The sequence below is a fragment of the Dermochelys coriacea genome, chromosome 7, assembly GCF_009764565.3.
Source record: "Dermochelys coriacea isolate rDerCor1 chromosome 7, rDerCor1.pri.v4, whole genome shotgun sequence".
Classification (NCBI taxonomy): Eukaryota; Metazoa; Chordata; order Testudines; family Dermochelyidae; genus Dermochelys; species Dermochelys coriacea.
The window spans coordinates 2754155-2782050 of record NC_050074.1 but is presented as its reverse complement, the minus strand read 5'-3'; the positions used below and the strand labels follow the sequence as shown (position 1 = coordinate 2782050).

Below are 27896 nucleotides of genomic sequence, written 5' to 3'. Positions count from 1 at the left end.
CCAGACAGGGCTTTGTCAAGCCTGACCTTAAAAACTTCTAAGGAAGGAGATTCCACCACCTCCCTAGGTAACGTATTCCAGTGTTTCACCACCCTCCTAGTGAAAAAGTTTTTCCTAATATCCAAACTAAACCTCTCCCACTGCAACTTGAGACCATTACTCCTTGTTCTGTCATCTGCTACCACTGAGAACAGTCTAGATCCATCCTCTTTGGAACCCTCTTTCAGGTAGTTGAAAGCAGCTATCAAATCCCCCCTCATTCTTCTCTTCCACAGACTAAACAATCCCAGTTCCCTCAGCCTCTCCTCATAAGTCATGTGTTCCAGTCCCCTAATCATTTTTGTTGCCCGCTGCTGGACGTTTTCCCATTTTTCCACATCCTTCTTGTAGTGTGGGGCCCAAAACTGGACACAGTACTCCAGATGAAACCTCACCAATGTCAAGTAGAGGGGAATGATCACGTCCCTCAATCTGCTAGCAATGCCCCTACTTATACATCCCAAAATGCCATTGGCCTTCTTGGCAACAAGGGCAAACTGTTGACTCATATCCAGCTTCTCGACCGCTGTAACCCCTAGGTCCTTTTCTGCAGAACTACTGCCTAGTCATTCAGTCCCTAGTCTGTAGTGCTGCATGGGATTCTTCCGTCCTAAGTGCAGGACTCTGCACTTGTCCTTGTTGAACCTCATCAGATTTCTTTTGGCCCAATCCTCTAATTTGTCTAGGGCCCTCTGTATCCTATCCCTACCCTCCAGCGTATCTACCTCTCCTCCCAGTTTAGTGTCATCTGCAAACTTGCTGAGGGTGCAATCCACACCATCCTCCAGATCATTAATGAAAGATATTGAACAAAACTGGCCTGAGGACTGACCCTTGGGGCACTCCACTTGATACCAGCTGCCAACTAGACTATAAGTGGTCGGTCAGCACTCTCGCCTCCGCAAATGTCAAAGGGAAATTTCAGGTCCTGAGAAAAGAGAATTGGATGTTTTCATGTAGGACAGGTCCATGAATGGCTACTAACCAAGATGGTCAGGGCTGCAACCCCATGCTCTAGGCATTCCTAAACCTCTGACTGCCAGAAGCAGGGGTTGGATGACAGGGAAGAGATCACTCTATTATTGCCTGTTCTGTTCTTTCCCTCTGAAGCACCTGGCACTGGCCACTGTCGGAAGACAGGATACTGGGCAAGATGGACCATTGTTCTGAGCCAGTATGGCCATCTTATGCTCTTGGCCTCCCCAGTACTTCTTGTTGTGACTCATAAGGTCTCTGCACATATGTCTATACTGCAGTGTAAGCCCGGGTTCAAATTCAGACTCAAGCCTAACTTCCTTCCATTTATACACAAATCACACCAACCCAGGGCTTGACTCAGGGTCCCAAGACACCACAGGGGATGGAGGGTCTGAGACTGAGTCAAGCCAGGGTTCAAGCCCCTTTGCTTTGCAGTATAGATGCAGTCCCACTGGACTCGTGTTCTGGGAGTCTGCCAAAAGCATCCCATAATGCCACAGGCTGACTTTTGTCCTCTGGACAGCAAAGTTTGGTGAACAGTGAAGGAACAAAATGAACACTGTGTAGAATCAAGTACATGGTTTATTACTCACAGCACTAGTGGAGTGTCACTTTGCTCATCAGGCTCAGAAACACTTCCAAACCATTGATTACAATGAATTATATGGAATTTTCATGGGCGGAGGGAAGTGACAGGGTAGGAGGTCCCGAGCCCCTGGATAGCAGCAAGACGAGCACAGTAGCCAATAGTCTAAAGATTGCATAATGTCTCCGCCGGTGGTTTCAGGTTAACATATGACATATAATTAGTACACGGTGTTTTCCTTTAAACAATGTATAAAATATATATGTTGAATTCTAATTTGGAGTCCATTGGAATGAAGTAGCTCCTCTAATTGTCCAACAGGTACATACCTGGGGGGTAAAGCAAAAAGACATTGAAAAGTATATGGCCATAGAAATTGTTTTTCAGTTGCTCATTTGTGTTTATAAAGGCAAACACTGGTATCTGGAGGGAGGAGGGAGAATGTCATATCTCATACTCACAGGTTTCAGAGTAGCAGCCGTGTTAGTCTGTATTCGCAAAAAGAAAAGGAGTACTTGTGGCACCTTAGAGACTAACAAATTTATTTGAGCATAAGCTTTCGTGAGCTACAGCTCATTTCATCGGATGCATTTGGTGGAAAATACAGAGGGGAGATTGATATACACACACAGAGAACATGAAACAATGGGTTTTATCATACACATTGTAAGGAGAGTGAAAAGGAGTACTTGTGGCACCTTAGAGACTAACAAATTTATTAGAGCATAAGCTTTCGTGAGCTACAGCTCACTTCATCGGATGCATTTGGTGGAAAAAAACAGAGGAGAGATTTATATACACACACACAGAGAACATGAAACAATGGGTTTATCATACACACTGTAAGGAGAGTGATCACTTAAGATAAGCCATCACCAACAGCAGGGGGGGGAAGGAGGAAAACCTTTCATGGTGACAAGCAGGTAGGCTAATTCCAGCAGTTAACAAGAATATCAGAGGAACAGTGGGGGGTGGGGTGGGAGGGAGAAATACCATGGGGAAATAGTTTTACTTTGTGTAATGACTCATCCATTCCCAGTCTCTATTCAAGCCTAAGTTAATTGTATCCAGTTTGCAAATTAATTCCAATTCAGCAGTCTCTCGTTGGAGTCTGTTTTTGAAGCTTTTTTGTTGAAGTATAGCCACTCTTAGGTCTGTGATCGAGTGACCAGAGAGATTGAAGTGTTCTCCAACTGGTTTTTGAATGTTATAATTCTTGACGTCTGATTTGTGTCCATTCATTCTTTTACGTAGAGACTGTCCAGTTTGGCCAATGTACATGGCAGAGGGGCATTGCTGGCACATGATGGCATATATCACATTGGTAGATGCGCAGGTGAACGAGCCTCTGATAGTGTGGCTGATGTGATTAGGCCCTATGATGGTATCCCCTGAATAGATATGTGGACAGAGTTGGCAACGGGCTTTGTTGCAAGGATAGGTTCCTGGGTTAGTGGTTCTGTTGTGTGGTGTGTGGTTGCTGGTGAGTATTTGCTTCAGATTGGGGGGCTGTCTGTAAGCAAGGACTGGTCTGTCTCCCAAGATCTGAGAGAGCGATGGCTCGTCCTTCAGGATAGGTTGTAGATCCTTGATGATGCGTTGGAGAGGTTTTAGTTGGGGGCTGAAGGTGATGGCTAGTGGCGTTCTGTTCTTTTCTTTGTTGGGCCTGTCCTGTAGTAGGTGACTTCTGGGTACTCTTCTGGCTCTGTCAATCTGTTTCTTCACTTCAGCAGGTGGGTATTGTAGTTGTAGGAATGCATGATAGAGATCTTGTAGGTGTTTGTCTCTGTCTGAGGGGTTGGAGCAAATGCGGTTATATCGTAGCGCTTGGCTGTAGACAATGGATCGAGTGGTATGATCTGGATGAAAGCTAGAGGCATGTAGGTAGGAATAGCGGTCAGTAGGTTTCCGATATAGGGTGGTGTTTATGTGACCATCGCTTATTAGCACCGTAGTGTCCAGGAAGTGGATCTCTTCTGTGGACTGGTCCAGGCTGAGGTTGATGGTGGGATGGAAATTATTGAAATCATGGTGGAATTCCTCAAGAGCTTCTTTTCCATGGGTCCAGATGATAAAGATGTCATCAATGTAGCGCAAGTAGAGTAGGGGCATTAGGGGACGAGAGCTGAGGAAGCGTTGTTCTAAGTCAGCCATAAAAATGTTGGCATACTGTGGGGCCATGCGGGTACCCATCGCAGTGCCGCTGATTTGAAGGTATACATTGTCCCCAAATGTGAAATAGTTATGGGTCAGGACAAAGTCACAAAGTTCTGCCACCAGGTTAGCCGTGACAGTATCGGGGATACTGTTCCTGACGGCTTGTAGCCCATCTTTGTGTGGAATGTTGGTGTAGAGGCTTCTACATCCATAGTGGCTAGGATGGTGTTTTTAGGAAGATCACCAATGGACTGTAGTTTCCTCAGGAAATCGGTGGTGTCTCGAAGATAGCTGGGAGTGCTGGTAACGAAGGGCCTGAGGAGGGAGTCTACATAGCCAGACAATCCTGCTGTCAGGGTGCCAATGCCTGAGATGATGGGGCGTCCAGGATTTCCAGGTTTATGGATCTTGGGTAGCAGATAGAATACCCCAGGTCCTGGCTCCAGGGGTGTGTCTGTGCGGATTTGTTCTTGTGCTTTTTCAGGGAGTTTCTTGAGCAAATGCTGTAGTTTCTTTTGGTAACTCTCAGTGGGATCAGAGGGTAATGGCTTGTAGAAAGTGGTGTTGGAGAGCTGCCTAGTAGCCTCTTGTTCATACTCCGACCTATTCATGATGACGACAGCACCTCCTTTGTCAGCCTTTTTGATTATGATGTCAGAGTTGTTTCTGAGGCTGTGGATGGCACTGTGTTCTGCATGGCTGAGGTTATGGGGTAAGCGATGCTGCTTTTCCACAATTTCAGCTCGTGCACGTCGGCGGAAGCAGTCTATGTAGAAATCCAGGCTGCTGTTTCGACCTTCAGGAGGAGTCCACCCAGAATCCTTCTTTTTGTAGTGTTGGCAGGAAGGTCTCTGTGGGTTAATATGTTGGTTAGAGGTGTGTTGGAAATATTCCTTGAGTCTGAGACGTCGAAAATAGGATTCTAGGTCACCACAGAACTGTATCATGTTCGTGGGGGTGGAGGGGCAAAAGGAGAGGCCCCGAGATAGGACAGATTCTTCCGCTGGGCTAAGAGTATAGTTGGATAGATTAACAATATTGCTGGGTGGGTTACGGGAACCATTGTTGTGGCCCCTTGTGGCATATAGTAGTTTAGATAGCTTAGTGTCCTTTTTCTTTTGTAGAGAAGCAAAGTGTGTTTTGTAAATGGCTTGTCTAGTTTTTGTAAAGTCCAGCCACGAGGAAGTTTGTGTGGAAGGTTGGTTCTTTATGAGAGTATCCAGTTTTGAGAGCTCATTCTTAATCTTTCCCTGTTTGCTGTAGAGGATGTTGATCAGGTGGTTCCGCAGTTTCCTTGAGTGTGTGTGGCACAAGCTGTCAGCATTGTCTGTGTGGTATGTAGATTGTAATGGATTTTTTACCTTCAGTCCTTTCGGTATGATGTCCATCTGTTTGCATTTGGAGAGGAAGATGATGTCTGTCTGTATCTGTGCGAGTTTTTTCATGAAGTTGACAGATTTCCACTCTATACAGCTAAATTCAGTGCCTTGCATAATCACAGGTTTCAGAGTAGCAGCCGTGTTAGTCTGTATTCGCAAAAAGAAAAGGAGTACTTGTGGCACCTTAGAGACTAACAAATTTATTAGAGCATAAGCTTTCTCATCTCATACTGACATGTTTGAACCTCTTCCATGAACTCAAGGTTGGTAAGCAGGGAGAGCATGGCTATCTTTTCTGCAGAGAAGTGGATACAGAGGCCCCTTTAAATACTTTGGTCTGTTTGCAGCTTCAGAAAAGAGTGCCCATTACTGCTTCACATCTGGCGTTTTGCTGACCATGCTTATCTTAGTAAAAAGCAAGGTTGTCTCTTGCTTGTTCTGTTTTCCTTAGCTAATATTGTTCACTGTTTGCTAGGCTTCTAGGGCTCTTGACCAAACTCTGGACTTTGGGCCTGTAAAAAGAGCTGACATAGCCTGTGTCAGGATTTTACAGACACAGGACATGGATTTTGACCCTTCAGACAGTCCGGCTTTCCCACACTGCACCACAAACAAAGAGCTAGAGTAACCACGTTTTGAAAGGTTGCCAGGAAGTTAGGGAGCTGGGTGGTTGAACTTTGGCCTGCATAATGCAGTGTAGACACTGGAGCTCCAGGTTGAGACCAGAGTTGAACGATTCCTAACCTGCGGTTAGAAATAAGTGCACACACTCACGCCTTGGGTTAACAAACCCAGGGTCTGCTAATTTGAGTTCTACTAACCCTGGGCTTACATTCCACTGTAGGCATATCCTAAGACAAAAGCCTTAACTGAGCCAAAATCAAGTCTCCCAGCTGAACATCAAGACTATGCTGGTTTCTGCCTCCTTAACCACAAGTCTGGTGTGATAGGCCCTGTGTTAATCCTCTAGTGTTAACAGGTCATATTTTGAAGCATCAGCTCCTCCGTGCCTCAGGACAGATTTGGAAAGCAAGGCAGATTGAGGGCTTTTTCAAGAGGAACCTACTGAGCATCTCCCCCTCCTTTGTCTCCTAGAAGTAAACGGTGAAAACTTTCAGTGGATCACAATCTCAATATCATTAGCACAGACCATTCATACCCTGCAAACATGAGAATGTACTGCAAGCTTTGCTGTCCTTTCCCCACCATATTGCTTTGGTTCCAAGATGTACGTGTCTCAGCAGAGTATGGTCTCTTCCATAGTCTAGCTTTTCTCAAAGTTCTGGTCCATAGGCACATTTGAACTGAGTCTTATATTCTGAACCTTGCCTCTCTGGACATGTTCTGCGCCACTGGAACTGACGCCCATTGTGGTAATATCAATGCTCTCCTCTCATGCGTCAAAGACATAACCTGCTTTCCCTCTCTGATTGGAGTGTGATGATGGGCAGGAGGACCTACTAATACCTTAACATAGATGAGCCTGAGGACTGTTCTGATGCCAAGTACATTTCTGCTGGGATGAAGCAATAAAGCCTCAGTGACAGCTTCCCCCGACTTCATCCTTCCTGGGGATCTAAGTTTCTGAGAGCATTGCAAAAGCAGCCAACGTGACCCAGAGTATCTGGTCATCAGTATTCATTGTATCCTTCATAATTTTATACACTATATTCTGCTTTATTCCCCCTGCTCTTCATACTAAATAATCCCAGGCTTTTCCACCTCTCTTCATTAGAAAATCCCACCATACTTCTAAACATTTTCATTGACCTTTCCTGGGATAGCCGGGAGTTGCCATGCACTCAGGTCTACAGTATAACACCACTTTATGCTCTTACAGGAAAATTAAGTTTCTCCTTTGATGCGTCTTCATAGCAATCAGCCTGTGCTAGAGCATACTTAGCAATCCTCAGTCTGAGATAGGCACAAAGTGAATTTCAGAAGTGTTCCTTGAGAGCACAGGAAAGGAGCTCATTGTATAACTTATAACACAACTGAGCAGGATGGTCAAGTGCTAAACAGAGTGTTGCTGAAAAAATATAGTATTTTGTGTGCAAAAAGATGAGAGACCAGATTTCCACCCAAAATGCAAACTAAATCTCTTTGTGAGGTTCTGGGAAGTTTAGTTATCTTTCAAAAACTATTTTCCATTGTGTGTGCCACTTTATCTGTTGGGAGCACAGCCCATTTTGCAGATATTTGGGTATTTCCAGTAAACTTTGTTAGCTATGAAGGTCAGATTTTATATTAAGGTTCTGTTTATAAAAGATTAATAAATTGTTAATAGATATTTTATAAATGATTCATGGATTCTTATAGGGTCCGTCAAGTCAGTAGATTGCTTCAAATCATGACTTATAATTACGTATAATACCTTGTATTGATGAGTTTACATATAACACATTCTATTCATGTCTGTAACATGCTTATAACTTTATAGCAATCTTTTTTTTACCCTTTACAACCATTTATTAATGGAACCTTAGCATACAGTGTGACCCAATTAGTTTTTCAAAGGAATTTAATCCAGCAATTAAGAAGGTAATTATCTTAGAACATATGCACATGGTCCAGGATGTTTCATTTGAATTGCCTGTTCCTATTGTCTCTTCACCCCTGCCAACAGTAAAAGACAGAGGTATGTTGGTCCAACCAGTAGCTAACTGGCATGAGTATTTAATTAATCTGGAGACAGAGCTGAGAAGACAGCTGCTAGGGATATAGGCTAAGGATATCTAGATTCCCACTTTTAAATAAAGATGAGTCTGAACTGAAAATTTTTTATCTTCCTTTTGAACTTCTCAAAGTTCATAATGATCAGTGCCAGATCTAGGGTTTTGGTTCTGGCCCATTTCTCTTTGCAGTCATTTTAAGGGTCCATAGTAATTTCTAATACAAATTAGGGCCCCAATCCTGCAAATGATTGTGCATGAGCATCCCTATACCTGAAGTTGATGGTACACTATGTGTGTGCACGGGTGGACATGTGCTCAGCTGATTTTAGGATCAGGGCCAATAATAACAATAAGATAAGTGGAAATCGTTTTGTATTTGTTCATCTTACTGTCTTAGAAATCTCCATATCATTTGTTGCAAATCTAAAGCCAGGCATATCCCTCTTTATTAATGAAACACATATCAAGATCAGAAACTCATCATTTAACAGGTGTAAATTGTATATAAAGGGCCTGAAAGCACCATATGAAAGTGTTAAAAAGAGAGTAAAGTTGACAGTTCCACTTAATCAGAAACCACAATTAAATGTTATGAAATGCTTATAAGTCTAGGGACTAAGGTGCTCAAAGACAATTACCAACTAAACATTTCATTAATGAAATAATGGCTAATTATAATTACTAATTAAAATTCAGGATTATGATGTTGGTTTTAAGCATTAACAGGAGTAGTAACATTACCATTGTTAATGAAATTCCAATAAGGAAAATTTTAGCAAAACTAAAAAAAAAAAAAAATAAAACTTACAGGCTGCAGCAAGATTAGAAGTTATTGTTAAACCCAGAGGCATAGAATTTTCCCAGCTGGTGAACTTAAGTTAAGTAAGTTTAATGTACTGTAATTTAATTACTAATCATAGTTTTTCTTCACAATGGGAATTGATGCTAGGTTTATGTTTTACAAGAACAAAAGACAAATCTTAAATAGTTACTGTGTGATGGGTGTTGATATTGTACTACAGGCTACAAATAAAGAAATTTTACAGACTTTTGCATAACGTTTGGATTTAGATATATTATGATTCCATTTTACATAATATTTAATTAATGATTACAGGATTATAAATTAAATGCCCTATGCAGATTTTGTAATACAGCTACAGTGCAGCCTTTATAAAGGGTATACACAGTATAATTTTACATATATAAGATATATCTTCTTTGAATAATTAATATATCGGCATATTAGTAAATGCCAAAGTCCTAAAGGAAGATGAAATTTGACCTACATTAATAAAGCTATTTAGAATTCATTAACTGTAGACAAATTTCTGGAACTATTTGCTATTACTCACCTTTTCATACATAATGCAACATGTTGGCTTAACTACAATTCCTAGCTTGCAGACTGTTGGTTGCATTGTTCCTGCAGTTATGTGGTATTTGCCTTTTGTTAACCTGGCTGACGTTTTTTCCACTCATTTTTCGTAGCTTTCAAATGTCAAGGTGTGACAAGTTGAGGGCTCTGGCTGTACAACTTCTGAATTGTGGGCGATATGATGAAATTACTGTGTCCCAGCAAACCTGTATGTATGTGGATCCTCCCAGGAGTTAACAGGATTCTGCCGTGTCTCTGCCAGGCCAGACAATGGATTGTGATTAGCACTCCAGGACAGTCTATTCAAAGTAAAAATGTTTTATCACAATGGGTTTGTTCTACCTGGGAGGAGACACTTTCTCCTCTTGCCTGAATGGAGCGGGGGTTGGGAGTACTGGGATATTACCAAAAGGTGGAACCAAAAAAGCAGGTGACCCAAGCAGGATGGGTCAGCACTGCATCCAGAGCAGCTAGGCACCTGGACAGCAGGTTCCAATACTTGGACAGGGGTGCCAGGTAAGTCTGTGCCCTGACAGCATGCCCACGGCCTCCAAGATTGGGGAAGCAGCTGGATGCTATTCAGGTCCCAGGGGCTTGAGACACCCTGGAGATTCAGAGCACAAGGGCTTGGATTCCCCTCACACTACCCTAGTGGCAGTCACGAAGGGACACCAGGCCAACGAGAAGTCAAGTCATAGAGGTGCATGGCTGAAGCATGGGTGAGACTCCACTTTTCCTGGAGCTTCTGGCCCTTTTAAGAAAAGCTTATTGGAATGAATCCAGTCAGGTGACCAAAGCAAACTGAGTGACTGCTCCTGTTTCCCTTGATGCCAGTGGCAAGACTCCTGTTGACATTGTGCCATGTGGACGAAGAACGGACCCTGAAAAGGGTCTTTGTCCAGTCAGATCTGAATGTAAAGTAGATGAAAAATTCTGCAGAATTTTGCCAACCAGGGATAAGGGCATGTAGATAATCGTATGTTTCTTGTAAATTCAGATGGAGATGTGGAAGCCACACAGGAAAGGAGAGGGATGGTACATCTACACTGCTGTGAGTCGACAGACTTGTGCTAGCTCGGTGTAACACCGACAGATCCCAGCTGGGACAGGATCGAACCTGGGAATTCTGGAGTTTAGTGCATGAGTCTCTACCACATGAGCTATAAGCCAACTGGCTGTTAGCTAAGGCTGTAGAGCAGACTCATTAATCTCTCTCTCTCTCTCTCTCTCTCATTGGTCTCGGTGCCACTAGACGGGACAGATCACAACACCCAGGAGGTGTGTGAGTTACATCGGCTCAAGCTCTGGTGGAGACCGGGGCAAGCCATGCAAGTTCAGACCCAGGGAGTCAGGTGGGCTTGGGAGCCCGAGCTGCTGTCCAAGCCGCAACATCCACACAGTTATGTTTAGCACGCTCACTTGAGACTCCTCCCAACTTCAGTGCAGACATACCCAGAGGCTCCGTCTCAGAGAGACAAAGAGCTTCTCCTTTATTATTCATGTTTACACCCAGTTATTTGTGTTCCAAATAAACAGCAACCAAAATGTGTAGGAGAGAGTAAGCAACGAGGCCTGAGGAACTTGCCTGAGTTACACAGATGAGGTAAATAATGCAAGTATGAAAGCTACACAGGAAGTTACACAAGTAAATGATGGAACTGGTCAGAAACACAGGAGTACTGATTTATTGCTACAGTCATTGGAAGTCAGCTAGACATTGGAAGTTCAGAGGATGTAAGTAGCAGGCCAACACACAGAGGAGCCATTGTTTATACACAGCTTGGTGTGGCGTCTTTGTTGGTTAGACTATGCCATAAGTCACAGATCTGAATAAAGGGTGTTGAAAATAATGGATGTTGAAATTTAGGAGGAAATTCTGGCCCCATTGACGTCAATAGACATCTTTCTATTGACTTCCATGGGAGCAGGATTTCTCCCGTAGCTCTGTTTCTTGTGTTTTTATGTACCCTTGATAAAAACAATTGGATCAAATTCATCCTGGACTAACATGAGAGAAATTTAGCTTATTGCCTATTCTTTTCACATAAAGTACATAAAGTAAGAACGAATCATTAATGTACTGGGCTGTTGCTTCAAAACTATACAGCTGATCAGTGTTTCCGTTACAGTTTTAAATTATCCCAGATGTAATTGAGATGCATAAAATAAATGGAGAGTCCACTTTTTCCAAACGAGGCTCCTAAATTTTGTAGTTAGCCCACAGCAAAGATGAAGTTGGCAGTTTTGCTGTTTTGGGTACATGTGCATTGTCTACCTTTTAGAGAAGAGTTGCTGAAAAGAAACTTAATACCTGGAACTATACTCTTCTGCCTGTACATTTCTGAATGGAAGAATGTTATGTTCACAAGGCTGGCTCAGAATTTCATTGATTTAGTCATCTCTGTTGTTTAGTGGCTAGGTGGTATTACATTTCCAATTTTGCATTAAAACGAATACATGGAAAATGTGCACAAAAAGCAACCCTTAGTTTAGTTTTCTTAGCATTAAATATGGATTTCTTGGTTTTCCCCTTCTGTGCTAGGGGTACAAACTAAGCTATCTGGTAGAGTGGTTTTAGAGAATCATAGAATCATAGAATATCAGGGTTGGAAGGGACCCCAGAAGGTCATCTAGTCCAACCCCCTGCTCAAAGCAGGACCAAGTCCCAGTTAAATCATCCTAGCCAGGGCTTTGTCAAGCCTGACCTTAAAAACCTCTAAGGAAGGAGATTCTACCACCTCCCTAGGTAACGCATTCCAGTGTTTCACCACCCTCTTAGTGAAAAAGTTTTTCCTAATATCCAATCTAAACCTCCCCCATTGCAACTTGAGACCATTACTCCTCGTTCTGTCATCTGCTACCATTGAGAACAGTCTAGAGCCATCCTCTTTGAAACCCCCTTTCAGGTAGTTGAAAGCAGCTATCAAATCCCCCCTCATTCTTCTCTTCTGCAGACTAAACAATCCCAGCTCCCTCAGCCTCTCCTCATAAGTCATGTGCTCTAGACCCCTAATCATTTTTGTTGCCCTTCGCTGTACTCTTTCCAATTTATCCACATCCTTCTTGTAGTGTGGGGCCCAAAACTGGACACAGTACTCCAGATGAGGCCTCACCAGTGTCGAATAGAGGGGAACGATCACGTCCCTCGATCTGCTCGCTATGCCCCTACTTATACATCCCAAAATGCCATTGGCCTTCTTGGCAACAAGGGCACACTGCTGACTCATATCCAGCTTCTCGTCCACTGTCACCCCTAGGTCCTTTTCCGCAGAACTGCTGCCAAGCCATTCGGTCCCTAGTCTGTAGCGGTGCATTGGATTCTTCCATCCTAAGTGCAGGACCCTGCACTTATCCTTATTGAACCTCATTAGATTTCTTTTGGCCCAATCTTCCAATTTGTCTAGGTCCTTCTGTATCCTATCCCTCCCCTCCAGCGTATCTACCACTCCTCCCAGTTTAGTATCATCCGCAAATTTGCTGAGAGTGCAATCCACACCATCCTCCAGATCATTTATGAAGATATTGAACAAAACGGGCCCCAGGACCGACCCCTGGGGCACTCCACTTGACACCGGCTGCCAACTAGACATGGAGCCATTGATCACTACCCGTTGAGCCCGACAATCTAGCCAGCTTTCTACCCACCTTATAGTGCATTCATCCAGCCCATACTTCCTTAACTTGCTGACAAGAATGCTGTGGGAGACCGTGTCAAAAGCTTTGCTAATGTCAAGAAACAATACATCCACTGCTTTCCCTTCATCCACAGAACCAGTAATCTCATCATAAAAGGCGATTAGATTAGTCAGGCATGACCTTCCCTTGGTGAATCCATGCTGACTGTTCCTGATCACTTTCCTCTCCTCTAAGTGCTTCAGGATTGATTCTTTGAGGACCTGCTCCATGATTTTTCCAGGGACTGAGGTGAGGCTGACCGGCCTGTAGTTCCCAGGATCCTCCTTCTTCCCTTTTTTAAAGATGGGCACTACATTAGCCTTTTTCCAGTCATCCGGGACTTCCCCCGTTCGCCACGAGTTTTCAAAGATAATGGCCAAGGGCTCTGCAATCACAGCCGCCAATTCCCTCAGCACTCTCGGATGCAATTCGTCCGGCCCCATGGACTTGTGCACGTCCAGCTTTTCTAAATAGTCCCTAACCACCTCTATCTCTACAGAGGGCTGGCCATCTCTTCCCCATTTTGTGATGCCCAGCACAGCAGTCTGGGAGCTGACCTTGTTAGTGAAAACAGAGGCAAAAAAAGCATTGAGTACATTAGCTTTTTCCACATCCTCTGTCACTAGCTTGCCTCCCTCATTCAGTAAGGGGCCCACACTTTCCTTGGCTTTCTTCTTGTTGCCAACATACCTGAAGAAACCCTTCTTGTTACTCTTGACATCTCTTGCTAGCTGCAGCTCCAGGTGCGATTTGGCCCTCCTGATATCTTTCCTACATGCCCGAGCAATATTTTTATACTCTTCCCTGGTCATATGTCCAACCTTCCACTTCTTGTAAGCTTCTTTTTTATGTTTAAGATCCGCTAGGATTTCACCATTAAGCCAAGCTGGTCGCCTGCCATATTTACTATTCTTTCGACTCATCGGGATGGTTTGTCCCTGTAACCTCAACAGGGATTCCTTGAAATACAGCCAGCTCTCCTGGACTCCCTTCCCTTTCATGTTAGTCCCCCAGGGGATCCTGGCCATCTGTTCCCTGAGGGAGTCAAAGTCTGCTTTCCTGAAGTCCAGGGTCCGTATCCTGCTGCTTACCTTTCTTCCCTGCGTCAGGATCCTGAACTCAACCAACTCATGGTCACTGCCTCCCAGATTCCCATCCACTTTTGCTTCCCCCACTAATTCTACCCGGTTTGTGAGCAGCAGGTCGAGAAAAGCGCTCCCCCTAGTTGGCTCCCCTAGCACTTGCACCAGGAAATTGTCCCCTACGCTTTCCAAAAACTTCCTGGATTGTCTATGCACCGCTGTATTGCTCTCCCAGCAGATATCAGGAAAATTAAAGTCACCCATGAGAATCAGGGCATGCGATCTAGTAGCTTCCGTGAGTTGCCGGAAGAAAGCCTCATCCACCTCATCCCCCTGGTCCGGTGGTCTATAGCAGACTCCCACCATGACATCACTCTTGTTGCACACACTTCTAAACTTAATCCAGAGACACTCAGGTTTTTCCACAGTTTCGTACCGGAGCTCTGAGCAGTCATACTGCTCCCTTACATACAGTGCTACTCCCCCACCTTTTCTGCCCTGCCTGTCCTTCCTGAACAGTTTATAACCATCCATGACTGTACTCCAGTCATGTGAGTTATCCCACCAAGTCTCTGTTATTCCAATCACGTCATAATTCCTTGACATCACCAGGACCTCCAGTTCTCCCTGCTTGTTTCCAAGGCTTTGTGCATTTGTATATAAGCACTTGAGATAACCTGTTGATCGCCCCTCATTCCCAGTATGAGGCAGGAGCCCTCCCCTCACAGACATTCCTGCCTGTGCTTCCTCCCGGTATCCCGCTTTCCCACTTACCTCAGGGCTTTGGTCTCCTTCCCCCGGTGAACCTAGTTTAAAGCCCTCCTCACTAGGTTAGCCAGCCTGCTGGCAAAGATGTTCTTCCCTCTCTTCGTAAGATGGAGCCCGTCTCTGCCCAGCACTCCTCCTTCATGGAACACCATCCCATGGTCAAAGAATCCAAAGCCTTCTCTCCGACACCACCTGCGTAGCCATTCGTTGACCTCCACGATTCGACGGTCCCTACCCAGGCCTTTTCCTTCCACGGGGAGGATGGACGAGAACACCACTTGCGCCTCCAACTCCTTTATCCTTCTTCCCAGAGCCACGTAGTCCGCAGTGATCCGCTCAAGGTCATTCTTGGCAGTATCATTGGTGCCCACGTGGAGAAGCAGGAAGGGGTAGCGATCCGAGGGCTTGATGAGTCTCGGCAGTCTCTCCGTCACATCACGAATCTTAGCCCCTGGCAAGCAGCAGACTTCTCGGTTTTCCCGGTCAGGGCGGCAGATAGATGACTCAGTCCCCCGGAGGAGAGAGTCCCCGACCACCACCACCCGCCTTCTCCTCTTGGGAGTGGTGGTCATGGAACCCCCAACCTCAGGACATCGCATCTCATGCCTCCCAACCAGCGGAGTCTCCTTCTGCTTTCTCCCCCCAGACATATCATCTGGTCCACTCTCCGCATTGGTACCTAAAGAAACTTTAGGCTTCAGGAGAAATCTACCAAATAAAAGCACAGAGTAAGGGCCTGAACCTGTTGTTCTTACTAACCTAGAATGGCTCACTGATGTGAATGACTCATTGAGGTGTGTGGAGATGTTTGGTTGACTAAGGACAAAAGGATTAGGCCCAATATCTTAGTGCATGCTGTAAGTTTTCCATTCCATGAATTGATAATTACAGAATCTTCTAATTAGCTATACTTATCTTCTAAGCAAGCTGAAGTGTGTAGCATTTGATAGTGTTGCTGACCTTTTCAGGGGAAAAAACTCTTAGAAATGAAGTGTTTGTAAAATTCATCAGCGAGCAATTAATTTGGGCATTTAGAGGAATATAGTATAAGTGAGCACATCTGTGCATATCAGAACATAAATGGACTTTAATGTTGCTGCACAGACATCAGTCTGTATTGAAAAATCCTTATGTGGACAACCAAAGAAATGTATTCATGTAGTACAATGTTTCTTGTTGCAGTTATAAACAAAATTAATGATTACCCCCAGAGCAAGTCAAATTCAGTTTTAGTCTGTGCATAAATTAGATAAAGATTTACTTTGACTTCCTTTGGAGGATCAATATGGATTGTGATAGCTTATTCAAATGTTCTGTCTGATGTTAAGAAACAAACTGATTTGCTATTCTTTTAATGCCAAGGTCTTGACAACTCCTTTCCTATATGGTTCTTAACCTCTGAATACTTATATACATAAAAACCTTCTGCTTATTCTTATATCCACAGAGAAAGAGCCTCAATCTGATCTCACTTACATTTCAGTATGCCAGAGCAAGTCCATTGATATCAATGGTATAAAAGCAGTGACAATAAGGGCAGGAACAGACCTAACCCAGTTAGCCCTGTGCCCCATGTAAATCATCATAGCCCCATTGAAAATATTGTAAATAGCACAGAAAAACTAGAGTTTTCTGGATTCTGTTCACTTTAGAGGCCTATTTCCCGGCCTTGAAAGAACACATTTCTCTTTGCACTGCTGCTGTTAGATGTAACTGTTGCTTTTCAGCTAAAGGCCATGTGACAGTTAAGAAGATGTGAGGGAATTTTAACACCACAATAAGGAAAGGAAACTCGCACAGATCAGTCTTTGTTTTATGTTGCTAAAAGTAACACCACTACCTTGTTTTAAGGCACGTGCTGTGTATAAGAGAAATGAACATTTTCCTTTTAAAAACAGTAAAAAAGCATGACCTTTGATAAGGGGTCTAAGCCTCAAATATGATGAGTTTTCATTCAAACTTCTTTTCCTTACTTTTTAAGCAGTCAATGTCTGTCAAGTGTGATTGTCTCCCATGCTAGATATAAAGCAGTGGCTATGGGATCCTAATGTGGTTTCAAACTCATCAGTTGAAATGAATTTCCATGGCCCTGAAAATGGTTATATTCACATTTTTTTCCAGATCTATGTGGATGCACATTGGACTTCCCCTCGGAGGATGTCTGATGCTGCTGCTTAATGGAGTCTACATTTTGTACATTACTGAAGCATAGCACCAATAAATAAGCCCACCTTAAAGTCTGTGCCAGTCAAAACATTTTTCACAGTTTTATGTGAAGACATACATTGTTTTTATGCAGCTGTCTCTTTCTGAACTAATTTTATTATCATATATCAAGATTTAAAGATCATCTTATGTGAAGATTTGCCAATTTTTTAGTACGGTTAAAGTGCTATGTATCCTTATTTATTGTCCAGTATTTACTTATGAACATTTGCAATGACAACAAAACGTATGATCAGCACAGCAGAAAGCAATATTTTCAGGTTAAATAGGCATGATTGAAAAGAAAAGTAAATACATTGTGGCTTGAATCTTGTCTCCTTCCCCACCCCAGACTGTAGAGCTGATGCTGCAGCAACTTTGTGGCTGATGCACTCTTACTCAGAAAGGAAAGGCAAAAATCAAGGGCATGACATTCTGGTCCCATTGAAGTCAAGGAGAGTCTTGCTACTGACTTCAGTAGGGGCCAGGATTTCACCCACAGTTTGGTGAGTTTGATGCCCAGGAACAAATAAGGAAGAAAAGAGAGATGTCAGATTGGCCTAGTCAGTTGATAGTTGAGGTTGCTGTATAGCTGCAAAAGAACATTGTGTAGCTAACTGAGGCAGATGACTCTGTGCCTCATCAAGAAAGGTGTCAGTAAGAATTCAAGCATGGAATGGTGAGGCGGTTCACTAGTGTCATAAAAGACACCAGATTCCCAGCTTGCATAAGGACCTCCAATTCCACAGCAATGGGTACAATGTAACAACCTGGATAGAGGAACTTACAGTGTGGAAATATGAACTCCCCAGGTATGTGGATGTCCTGGCACGTAACATCAGGGCAAGTATCTGGAAATACCCTGAGGCAGAGGTGGGCAGATGGCTTGGCCAACACGGTAGTGAAAAAGAAGCTGTCTTTGCCTATGTAGCAGTTTCCTTATATGTGATTTGTACTGTTTAGTGATACATTGTGGGATGACCAGCATACTCATGAGGAAAGCGGACAGAAAGGCAAGGGTTCTAGGAAATTTAAAAATATGGGTAGCTAACAACTAAAGATTGGCGTCGTTCGGAGCTCTCAAAGACTAAGACTCAGAACATTTACAGCTTCTGTGCAGTAGCTTTTGGTGTCCTTCACAACTTGTTACCAACATCTCTACAGCTTTTGTAACTTCACGAGAATTGGAGTGAAACTTAGGATGTGTCTGAAGCTGTACCAGGATTGTGCTTGGATGTCAAAATCACTATCTGAAATTTGGGTTTCCAGTCAATAACTCAGCCCTCGGCATGTGAAGCACAGCATGTTGTCGATTCTCCCCCATCTTTCTTTGTGTGTTATTTCTCCTTCCTTGCATTCTTCTTTGATGAAATAAATTACCAGTTATTATATTATCAGGAAAGAAACTGTTTTGTTGTTAAAGGTGACCTACAAAGGCAGCATTTCTAGAATTTGGCACTTTACCTTTGCAAGTCTCCTTTAATAGCTCTAAAATGATAAGAGCTTTCATATTATAAGTGTCTTAGAATTACTTATCTAAATTATGAGTGAGGTGGATGTTATACTTCAAAGGACGTGCTTTCTCCTCACCCTGTTCTCAGACAAAGTATTGTATTTTTCGACAGTGTGGTCTTCTGCATTGCTCATTTTTGGCACTATAATGAGATATATGCCACTACAAAACTGCATTAAAAGATTTTTTAATGCAGTTGGGAACCACAGCTAACAGACCTTCTATCAGTGTAAGTGCAATAGCTCAAACTGATAAAGAGCTAAATCCCTAACAAGCTCTAAGTTATAGCATTTAAATAGAAATTCGACTTTTTTCCATGGGCGTTTTAAGTACCTCATTAGTTCTCAATATGTCTGCACAAGCGGAAGGAAATTGATCTCCTTACTATGGACATAAATGTGGCCAAGTTCTAAAATTTTGCATATGAACTTCAATTCAATGTATCAATTTGTTAAAATACAAGTCCCTTCAGTTAATAGGGGAAGTGTGCAAGATATTGGGGGGTCTGTAAAGAAGCTGTGTGCTACAACTGGACCGTCTAACTATGTACATATTCTGAGTCTGATTCTAAATCTTCCTCACTGTGCCAGCTCAATAGCTCCAAAAATCTGCTGTTCTGTTTTCCAGTGCATGAGCAGTAAGGGGTCGTTTCCCCCCAAGATAGGTGGACAGTTGCTCCCAGTTATTTTAGATAAGGATGGAGCCCTGTAACAGTTTTGATGCTACTATCATTTAGGGCCTGGCCCCATATAATTAATAATGTTACTTATGCTCTATGTTTCTCCTGGGAAGCCATTTCGGGTTGCCCCTGGGCAAAAGGTCGATCTCAAGTCCTCTCCTCCAGGAGCTCTATATTCCAGTTGAGCTCAGTTCAGCAAAGCATGTAATCATGGGCATAAGAACCATTGCACTGCCGGATCAGGGCTTTTTAGCTTAGGTGATTCACAGCCCTGTGCTCAGGGATGAATTTCACTTTTTGTGTTTAAATGTGGCTTGTACATTCCCAATGCAGGTTTACAGCCTAATCCATCATCTAGATTTTGCAAGCTCTTTGGAGAAGAGACACTTCTCTTCATAAATGCCCATGACCCCAGTAGTGTGATATAATAATACTGATGAAATCACCACCAAGCCCTGGAGTGGCTCCATTCCTGCAGCCCTAAGACTGAAACAATGCATGCTCCTCCACCAAAAGAGGCGAGTGAAGATATGTGAAGGGCTGCCCAGCAAGTAGGGGAGCTCATTTCCATGAGTTCTCAACCCTCCACCCCAGCAAGGGTGCTGCTGCTGCCCTATGCAAAGAGGTTTTGGATCCTACCCTTGCATACTTTACCAGCCTTCCTCAGAATAGGCCTGGCCAGTGCCAAGAGCATGTCATGCCCAATATTATGTAAACAGAAGTTGAGATTAGGGCCCTAAAGCAGTGGCTCTCAACCTTTCCAGACTACCGCACCCCTATCAGGAGTCTGAGTTGTCTTGCATACCCCCAAAGTTTCACCTCACTTAAAACTACTTGATAACAAAATCAGACTTAAAAATACAAGTGTCACAGCACACTGTTACTGAAAAATTGCTGACTTTCTCATTTTTACCATATAATTATAAAATAAATCAACTAGAATATAAAAATCATACTTACATTTCAGTGTATAGTATATAGGATAAACAAGTATGAAATTTTAGTTTGTACTGACTTCACTAGTCCTTTCTCTGTAGCTTGTTGTAAAACTAGGTAAATATCTAGATGAGTTGATATACCCCCGGAAGACCTCTGTGTATCCCCAGGGGTACATGTACCCCTGGTTGAGAACCACTGCTCTAGAGAGATTAAAAATATAAGAAGGAAACCACAAAATGTGATGCAGGCTGGACAAATGCACTATTAAAATAAGGTCAAACAAATATAGGTGAGAGTGTCTGGGTGATAATGGAGAAATCAGAGGATTGATAATGAACATCAAATGAGCTATGAGTTTCCAATATGAAATGGCAGCAAGAAAAACAATGTGAATTTGGGTATCACATCACAGAGTGGGGAGGAGTCCCCTCTCTAGAAGGCCCTGCTGAGACTTCACGTGGAATAGTGTGTTGTGGTATCTCAGTATGTGACAGGTGTAGAAAAACCCAAAGGAATGGAGTGATGACAGTGATTTAGCAGCTGGAAGGAATGGCGTTAAGATAGGTCAAAAGAATGAATGCAATGTTTGTAACGTGTGCACAAGGAGAGGGAAGGGGGATTTTGCTGTCACAAACACAGTTCTAAATCTCTTTGTCTTCAGTGAAAGTTAAAGCCTTGTATCTGAGCTCAGAATTGTACACAAGTCCTTGAAAAGACCAAGGAAAATACAAGCAGAGCTGGGTGAATTTGTATGAAGGAAGGGAAAGATACATTTAGGGTGAATATCAAGGAAAACATCTTAGAACTGTGACTTCTTAAATATTGGAATAAATTAAAACAATAATGGCATCTCTGCACCAGATCCTGGGCCCGGTTTAGTTTGTTTTCACAGGGAGAGATTTAATAGTAAAATGGGCTGCTGACCAAATAATAAGGTCTTGATCAGCGTCCTGATTTGGTTCTTCTTCAAGTTCTGGCCTTAATGTGTATTCCAGTCGAGGTGTGCATGTGCTCTGTGGGACTGAGACCAGAAGATTTTTCATTAATAGTGTCCATTGGTCCATGCCTGCACCCTCCATCTCCTCATGCTCTGGACTGAGAGGGTGAGGAGTGATGTAGACCAACCACCGCTCCAGTTCCTTTCTACCACCCGTGGTGCATGCAGATGTGGTCGCTCCATCTCAAAAGAAAGGTATATTGGAATAGAAGAAAGGGCAACAAAAATGATTATGGGTATGGAATGGCTTCCGTATGAGGAGAGAATAATAAGATTGGGACTTTTCAGCTTGGAAAAGAGATGACTAAAGGGGATATGATGGAGGTCTATACAATCATGACTGGTGTGGAGAAAGTAAATAAGGAAGTGTTATTTTCTCCCTTCTCATAACACAAGAACTAGGGGCCAACAAATGAAATTAATAGACAGCAGATTTAAAACAAACAAAAGGAAGTATTTTTTCACACAACACCAGTCAACCTGTGGAACTCCCTGCCAGAGGATGTTGTGAAGGCCAAGACTATAACAGGGCTCAAAAAAGAACTAGATATGTTCATGGAGGATAGGTCCATCAATGGCTATTAGCCAGGATAGACAGGGATGGTGTCCTTAGCCTCTGTTTGCCAGAAGCTGGGAATGGGTGATAGGGGATGGATCGCTTGATGATTACCTGTTCTGTTCATTGCCTCTGGGGCACCTGGCATTGGCTGCTGTCGGAAGACAGGATACTGGGCTAGATGGACTTTTGGTCTGACCTTGTATGGCCGTTCTTATGTTAAACCAGAGCCCAGGATACCTCAGTACCTTCTGTTCCCCTTCTGGAAAACTAGCAAGATTGGGTGCTGTACATACCTTTGCTAGACATTATGTCCTCATACAAGCCTCTTCAGCAGATGCATCCATTGGCATAGTGATTCTGCAGTCTGTGGTGCAGTGTGGTTCCTCTCCTCCTCCTTCAATGAGTGCTGCTTGTGAATACTTTGAGTGCAATATATCAGTCAAAGAAGACAGGTTACTTACCTTACAGTAAAGGAATTTCAAGCTTCCCCAGGAAAGGGGATGAAGGGGCTTGGGGGGATATTTTGTGGAAACGGGAATTCTAAGTTTCAGAGTAGCAGCCGTGTTAGTCTGTATTCGCAAAAAGAAAAGGAGTACTTGTGGCACCTTAGAGACTAACAAATTTATTTGAGCATAAGCTTTCGTGAGCTACAGCTCACTTCATCGGATGCATTCCAAGTAGTCCTTTTCCTGAATCTTTGTCTAACTCACTTGGTGGTGGTAGCAATACCGTCCAAGGACAAGGAAGAATTTGTGCCTTGGGAAAGTTTTTAACTTAAGCTCGTAGAAATAAGCTTAGGGGGTCTTTCATGTGGGCCCCACATCTGTACCCCAGAGTTGGGGTATGGTAACCCCCATTTTTTTCATGTTCTCTGTGTATATCTATCTATTTATCTGTCTATCTTCCTACTGTATTTTCCACTGCATTCATCTGATGAAGTAGGCTTTAGCCCACAAAAGCTTATGCTCAAATAAATTTGTTAGTCTCTAAGGTGCCACAAGCACTCCTCGTTCTTTTGGGGACTTCTTTAAAAAGTATGGTCCCTATGTGTATTCCACTACCTGCCCTCCTTCCTCTCTGCCTAAGGTATTTGCAGTAGAGAAGGAACTGGAGAGGTGGTCAGTCTACGTTGCCACTTATGCCTTCGGGGTGGAGCATGAGGAGGCAGAGGACGTGGCTGCAGGCCAATCGATATGGCTAATGACAAATTTTCCAGTCTCAGGTGCATGGAACTCATGCATTTCTCAAGTGGAAGACACATAGGGACCACACATCTCAAAGAAATCCAGTTACTGTAAGGGAAGTGTGACCAAATACATCCATGTATTCATGCCCTACAGACCATTGTAATAATCTTTGTACAAAATATGCCCGATGAGGTATCATTTAAAAACTAATAAGTCACTGGTCAATAATATCATGGTGAAATGTGTGCAGCAACAGTATATATAAAGTTATGAACATAAACTGAAATTATGACTGAAATGTGTTTACCAGACAAGTGGGGTAAACCTGTTCCTCAAAGACAAAGGACAAACTAACGCCTCTAGCCAGGTGTCATTGGCAGTCACTGGTCAAGTGGCCATTCTTTGGCAAAGGGGGGGCAAACTGATCGATCTGTGTTTTAAGAACACTACAACAGAGAACCTCTTTTAGCATGAGACTGTCTCTGTCCTCACAGTGAGAAGGAACTTTATCTAGGTGAACCCTCAGGAAAATGAATGAGGAGTACTTGTGGTACCTTAGAGACTCACAAATTTAGTCTCTAAGGTGCCATAAGTACTCCCCGTTCTTTTTGCTGATACAGACTAACACGGCTACAACTCTCAAACCCCTCAGGAAGATGCATTCAAAGGGTGACTGGACTGTCAAAGTGAGAGGCAAAAACATCCCAGGTAGTCTCCCTTTTTTGCTCTCCCTGTCTCTCACCTAGGAAGAAAAAGGAACCAGCCTTCGGACTTTGGGAGGGGTTCTGACCTGAGAATTTGATCACTCCTGTTGCTGGGAACATATGGTGAGGATTTTCCCTTGAACTGAATCTGGCTTGTTAAGTTTCAGTTACTAGAAATTGTTTTATCTTTATTTCTCTTGTGTTGTGTTTAAACTGATCAGTTTGGTAACTCTGGTTGAAGTACAAACTGTTGGATATTGACCCCTGGTAGGGACAATGGGCCTCTAATATCTGAACTACTCAGGAGAGGACTGAACCGTGCAGAACAGATGCTTAGTGGGAGGGGTGAAATTGGGACTGGGAGTGTGTTGGGGTAACCCTGCAAATGGTAACCCAGGTTGGTTGAATCCAGAGCATGGCTGGTGTTGCTGAGAAGCTGCTGGACCAGGGTTGCAGCTGTACACAGACATCCAGGGTGACCTGCTTACTGTCTGGCTGTTTGTGAGGGTTCCAGGTTGGGAACTACAGCAGCAAAGCATTGTGGGGAACCCAGGGTTTCAGGGCAGGTGGTGACCATCCCTCACTGGTCTGGATTGCACCCTGGATTATGATAGTAATTATCCTTTCTTGGGGATTTATTTTATTTTCACATCCGATGAAGTGAGCTGTAGCTCACGAAAGCTTATGCTCTAATAAATTTGTTAGTCTCTAAGGTGCCACAAGTACTCCTTTTCTTTTTGCGAATACAGACTAACACGGCTGCTACTCTGAAACCAGTGATCTTGTTGACACTCTTCAAAAATGTGCCTCGTAAGATCTCAAGAACCAATATGGTGACAGAAATTTTGTCTATCCCCATGAAAAGCAAGGTCATTGAGATTACACAGGCTTCATTCTGTATTGGATAAAGCTCATGGCTTTTGGTCTTTTTTAATCAGGCAAAGTTCTCATTATTTTCAGTGGACATTTTGCATTAGTAAGCACTTCAGGATTTGGGCCTGTGATTGTTTGGCTCCCTGAATGTTCTTGGCAAACTGTTTTTCCATCCCCTAGAGCTCTTAACTTCCTAGAACTTTCTGACAAAATTATCTTCTCAGTTATACTAATAAAATGTATCTAGAAATATTTATTGCCTGAAGCTCTATTCTTCCTTAGTAATAAAAAACCTGGTGCTTGTTCCACTAATTTTAGCTTTTGTTGTTGTTGTTTGGAGGTTTTGCTTTTCAACTTATACCATAAAGCAGGTGTCTACAGAAGACTCTGCATGTTTGTGATCATTAGGGAATATTAAAGACTATCATTGAGACAGAGACTGGGATCGAGAACACTGGGTATTTTGCTACCTGCACAGCAATTAAATTATTGCCTGACACATTTTCAGTCCCAGAACTAGCAATCAGCTTTTCCTTGGAATAAGGAATATTGTGTTACAATACAGTGTCATGCTAAGATGTTCATATATAGCATTTGAATTAGATAATTTAATTTAAATACACAGAGAGAACCCAGTTGTAGTTCTTATCATTACAGCAAACTGTTAGTGGAAGACTATTCAGATAGTTTTGTAACTAATTCTGCATTGCTGGGTGATTTTTACCTCTTCCATATTAACCTTCACTGTCCTTGCTGAATAAACTAGGAAATGCTGGATATCCTCAAACTCTCAAGCATTATATTTTCCTTTTATATAGTAGCTCTTTCTAAATGGAAACAATATCTGAGTTATCTTCAAGTTTCCACAGGATTGTGAAAAGAATGCTAGGAAACCATAAAAGTCCTAACAGGACTTTCCCTGGGTGAAAGCCTTTATGGACTGGAGATCAATTTTCTGATAAGATTCTCTAGTCTGAAAGGATATTTTTAATTTTAGCAAACATGAATACCAGAAGTAGATAGAGCCATTCAGTAGGTAGGGTCTGATCCAAGACCCACTGAAGTCAATAGAAAGATTCCCATCACCGTAGTGGTCTTTGAATCAGACCCTCAGGTAGGGTGACCAGGTGTCCAGTTTTGGACCGGAACACCTGGCCAAAAAGGGATCCTGTGGCTCTGCCATTGACTGTCCAGTTCGTGGTGCCACGCAGGCTCCCTGCTAGCCGCCACATGGCTCCCGGGTCAGGAAACAGCCAGCATGTCCAGTTCCTAGCCTTAGGGGCTGCTGGGTGTGGTTCGCATGCTGCCTCATTGCCTGCCCTCAGGCGCAGCTCCCATTGGCTGGGTCAGGGCAGGGAAGGAACTAGTGTGACTCATGAGCATTTGGTAGGCGGCTGTTGAGTTGAGACTGTATCTCTTTGTGTAGGGAGGTGTGTTTATCTGTGTGAATAAAATGTGCAGCCTAAGTCTTTGACTTTTATTCCTTTTGCTGGCTTGCACACACAAAAATTGATGACATAAAATATGCGTGTGTTCATTTCATAGCAAATTTTTAAAAGAGAAGGGATCTCTGAAAGAAATGTATTATTTCTTAAAAAATGAGGTAGACTAGTAATTGCAGAAGAGCCAATGTATCAGACATTTCTCCCCACCTTTGTCTAGCTACATTATAAACTCTTTGTTGCAGACTCTCTCTTTTTATGTGTCTGTCCAGCACCCATCGCCCCGGAGCCCTGATCTTAGTTGGGGTCTCTAGGCACTAAACAACCATTGTAATAATAAATAATGTGGAAGTCTATGTGTTAGTGCATGCTAGGTGTGTACACATGAATACACATGTGTATCTGCATGTAGGTATGGGAGTCAGTTTCTACAAATTTATTTATATAGGTGCCTGGACAGGTGTGCATTTCTGTGGTTGTACTCTATGGATTTGTATTTGGGCTTCAGGAGTGGGCCTTTAATGGACCCAGTGCAGCTGTGAGAATATGTGGTTCTAATTCCAGACATGAAATTACAATAACTTTAGTGAACAAAAAACATGGAGCTGTTTACAAAAAATGGAAAAAGGGGAGGGAAAGAATCATGAAAACCTTTGTGAAATTTCATTTTTTTTAAATTTACCCTTTTTGACTATTTTGCTGTCAACTCTAGCATCCTGTAACAAAATGAAACCTGAACTGAGCATAATACATCTGTCAAAACAATGAATACTCCTGTTTGGGCCTTGCAGTGAAAATGAGCACATAAGCGAGGGTGAGGGAGAGCAAGCGACAGAACTAGGGGGGATGGAGTGAGCGGGGGCGGGGCCTCAGGAAAGGGGTGAGGCAGTGGGCGGGGTAAGGACGTTTGGTTTTCTGGAATTAGGAAGTTGGCCACCTTACCGTCAGGGTATATCTACACTGCAGTTAGAAACCCATGGCTTGCCCCCTGTGAGGAGGGTCCCAGTGCTTGGGCGCCAGCCTCAGCCTGAACATTTACACTGCAATTAAACAGCCCCTTAACCTGAGCCAGCTGGCATGGGCCAGCTGCAGGTGTCCCATTGCAGTCTAGACAGACCTTTAATGTTCAATAATATAACAGTGGAACTAACTTTTTATGCCATAGTGCCCCCGTATTGTGTTACACTATCAAATTCCTCCAGAAGGGCTTTAATCGTTTAAGAGGCTATGCCAAATGATTAAAAAACTCTTTGACTCATTAGCAATGGCCATCATGTGTCCCTGCATCCACTAACAAGGCCTATTGTCTCTGCTTCAGCCTAGCTTTGAGATTGAAGACCAATATTGGGCCACAATTGTTGGTTTCTTGACAGTAATTAGCTTCAGCATGGTGTGCTGCTGCTCGCAGTGTCGTAACCCAGCAATATTTGACATGTTTAGGAGCTGATGTAAAGAGCTGCACAAAGGAAGTCATTTTCAGGGCTCAATAACAAGTTTTATTGACCCTAAAAAAGCTGGGAACTATGCGACAGTTATCTGCTGGCATCGTGTTATTTATTATCTAACTATTAACGTATATACAGGCATCATAACAACCTGTAGCCATCCTTCCAAGGGGCTCAGTCATGATCTCTAACTGAAAGTTAGGTAGGTGACATGACAAGGTGGATTTTCAGTGTGAGTTTGGAGAGTTACCATGCACAATGCTGCCTCAATTAATGAGTTTTTATGCTCGCAACTCCCCTTAAAATTTATTCTCATGTGTCAAGGAACTGGATTCTTCTGACCCAGCACCAGTGTATGCTCTTTTAGAGGGCACAATAACCAGGGGAAGTAGGAATTTCCATTGCCCATAGATAGTATGGAAGATAATTGTAGAGCATGGTTCCCATTAGAAAGCCAATATATGGTTCATTGAAGGGCCTGACGTCGAGCCCTTTGGAGTCAATGGAAAGACAGTCATTGACTTCAGTGGGCTTTGGATCAGGTCCATATTTCCCAATGTCCGAAAGACCATACAGTCCTTAAAAAGAACATTTTTGCTTTTACAAGCATAATTTCTGTCTTTATGTATAAAGGCC

General features: G+C 43.1%; 1 protein-coding gene across 13 annotated transcripts in view; it reads left to right on the top strand.

Moving 5' to 3' along the window:
• FHIT (fragile histidine triad diadenosine triphosphatase) overlaps positions 1–27896 on the top strand; it is a 1103840-nt gene that overhangs the window by 1011342 nt on the left and 64602 nt on the right. The window lies entirely within an intron of this gene.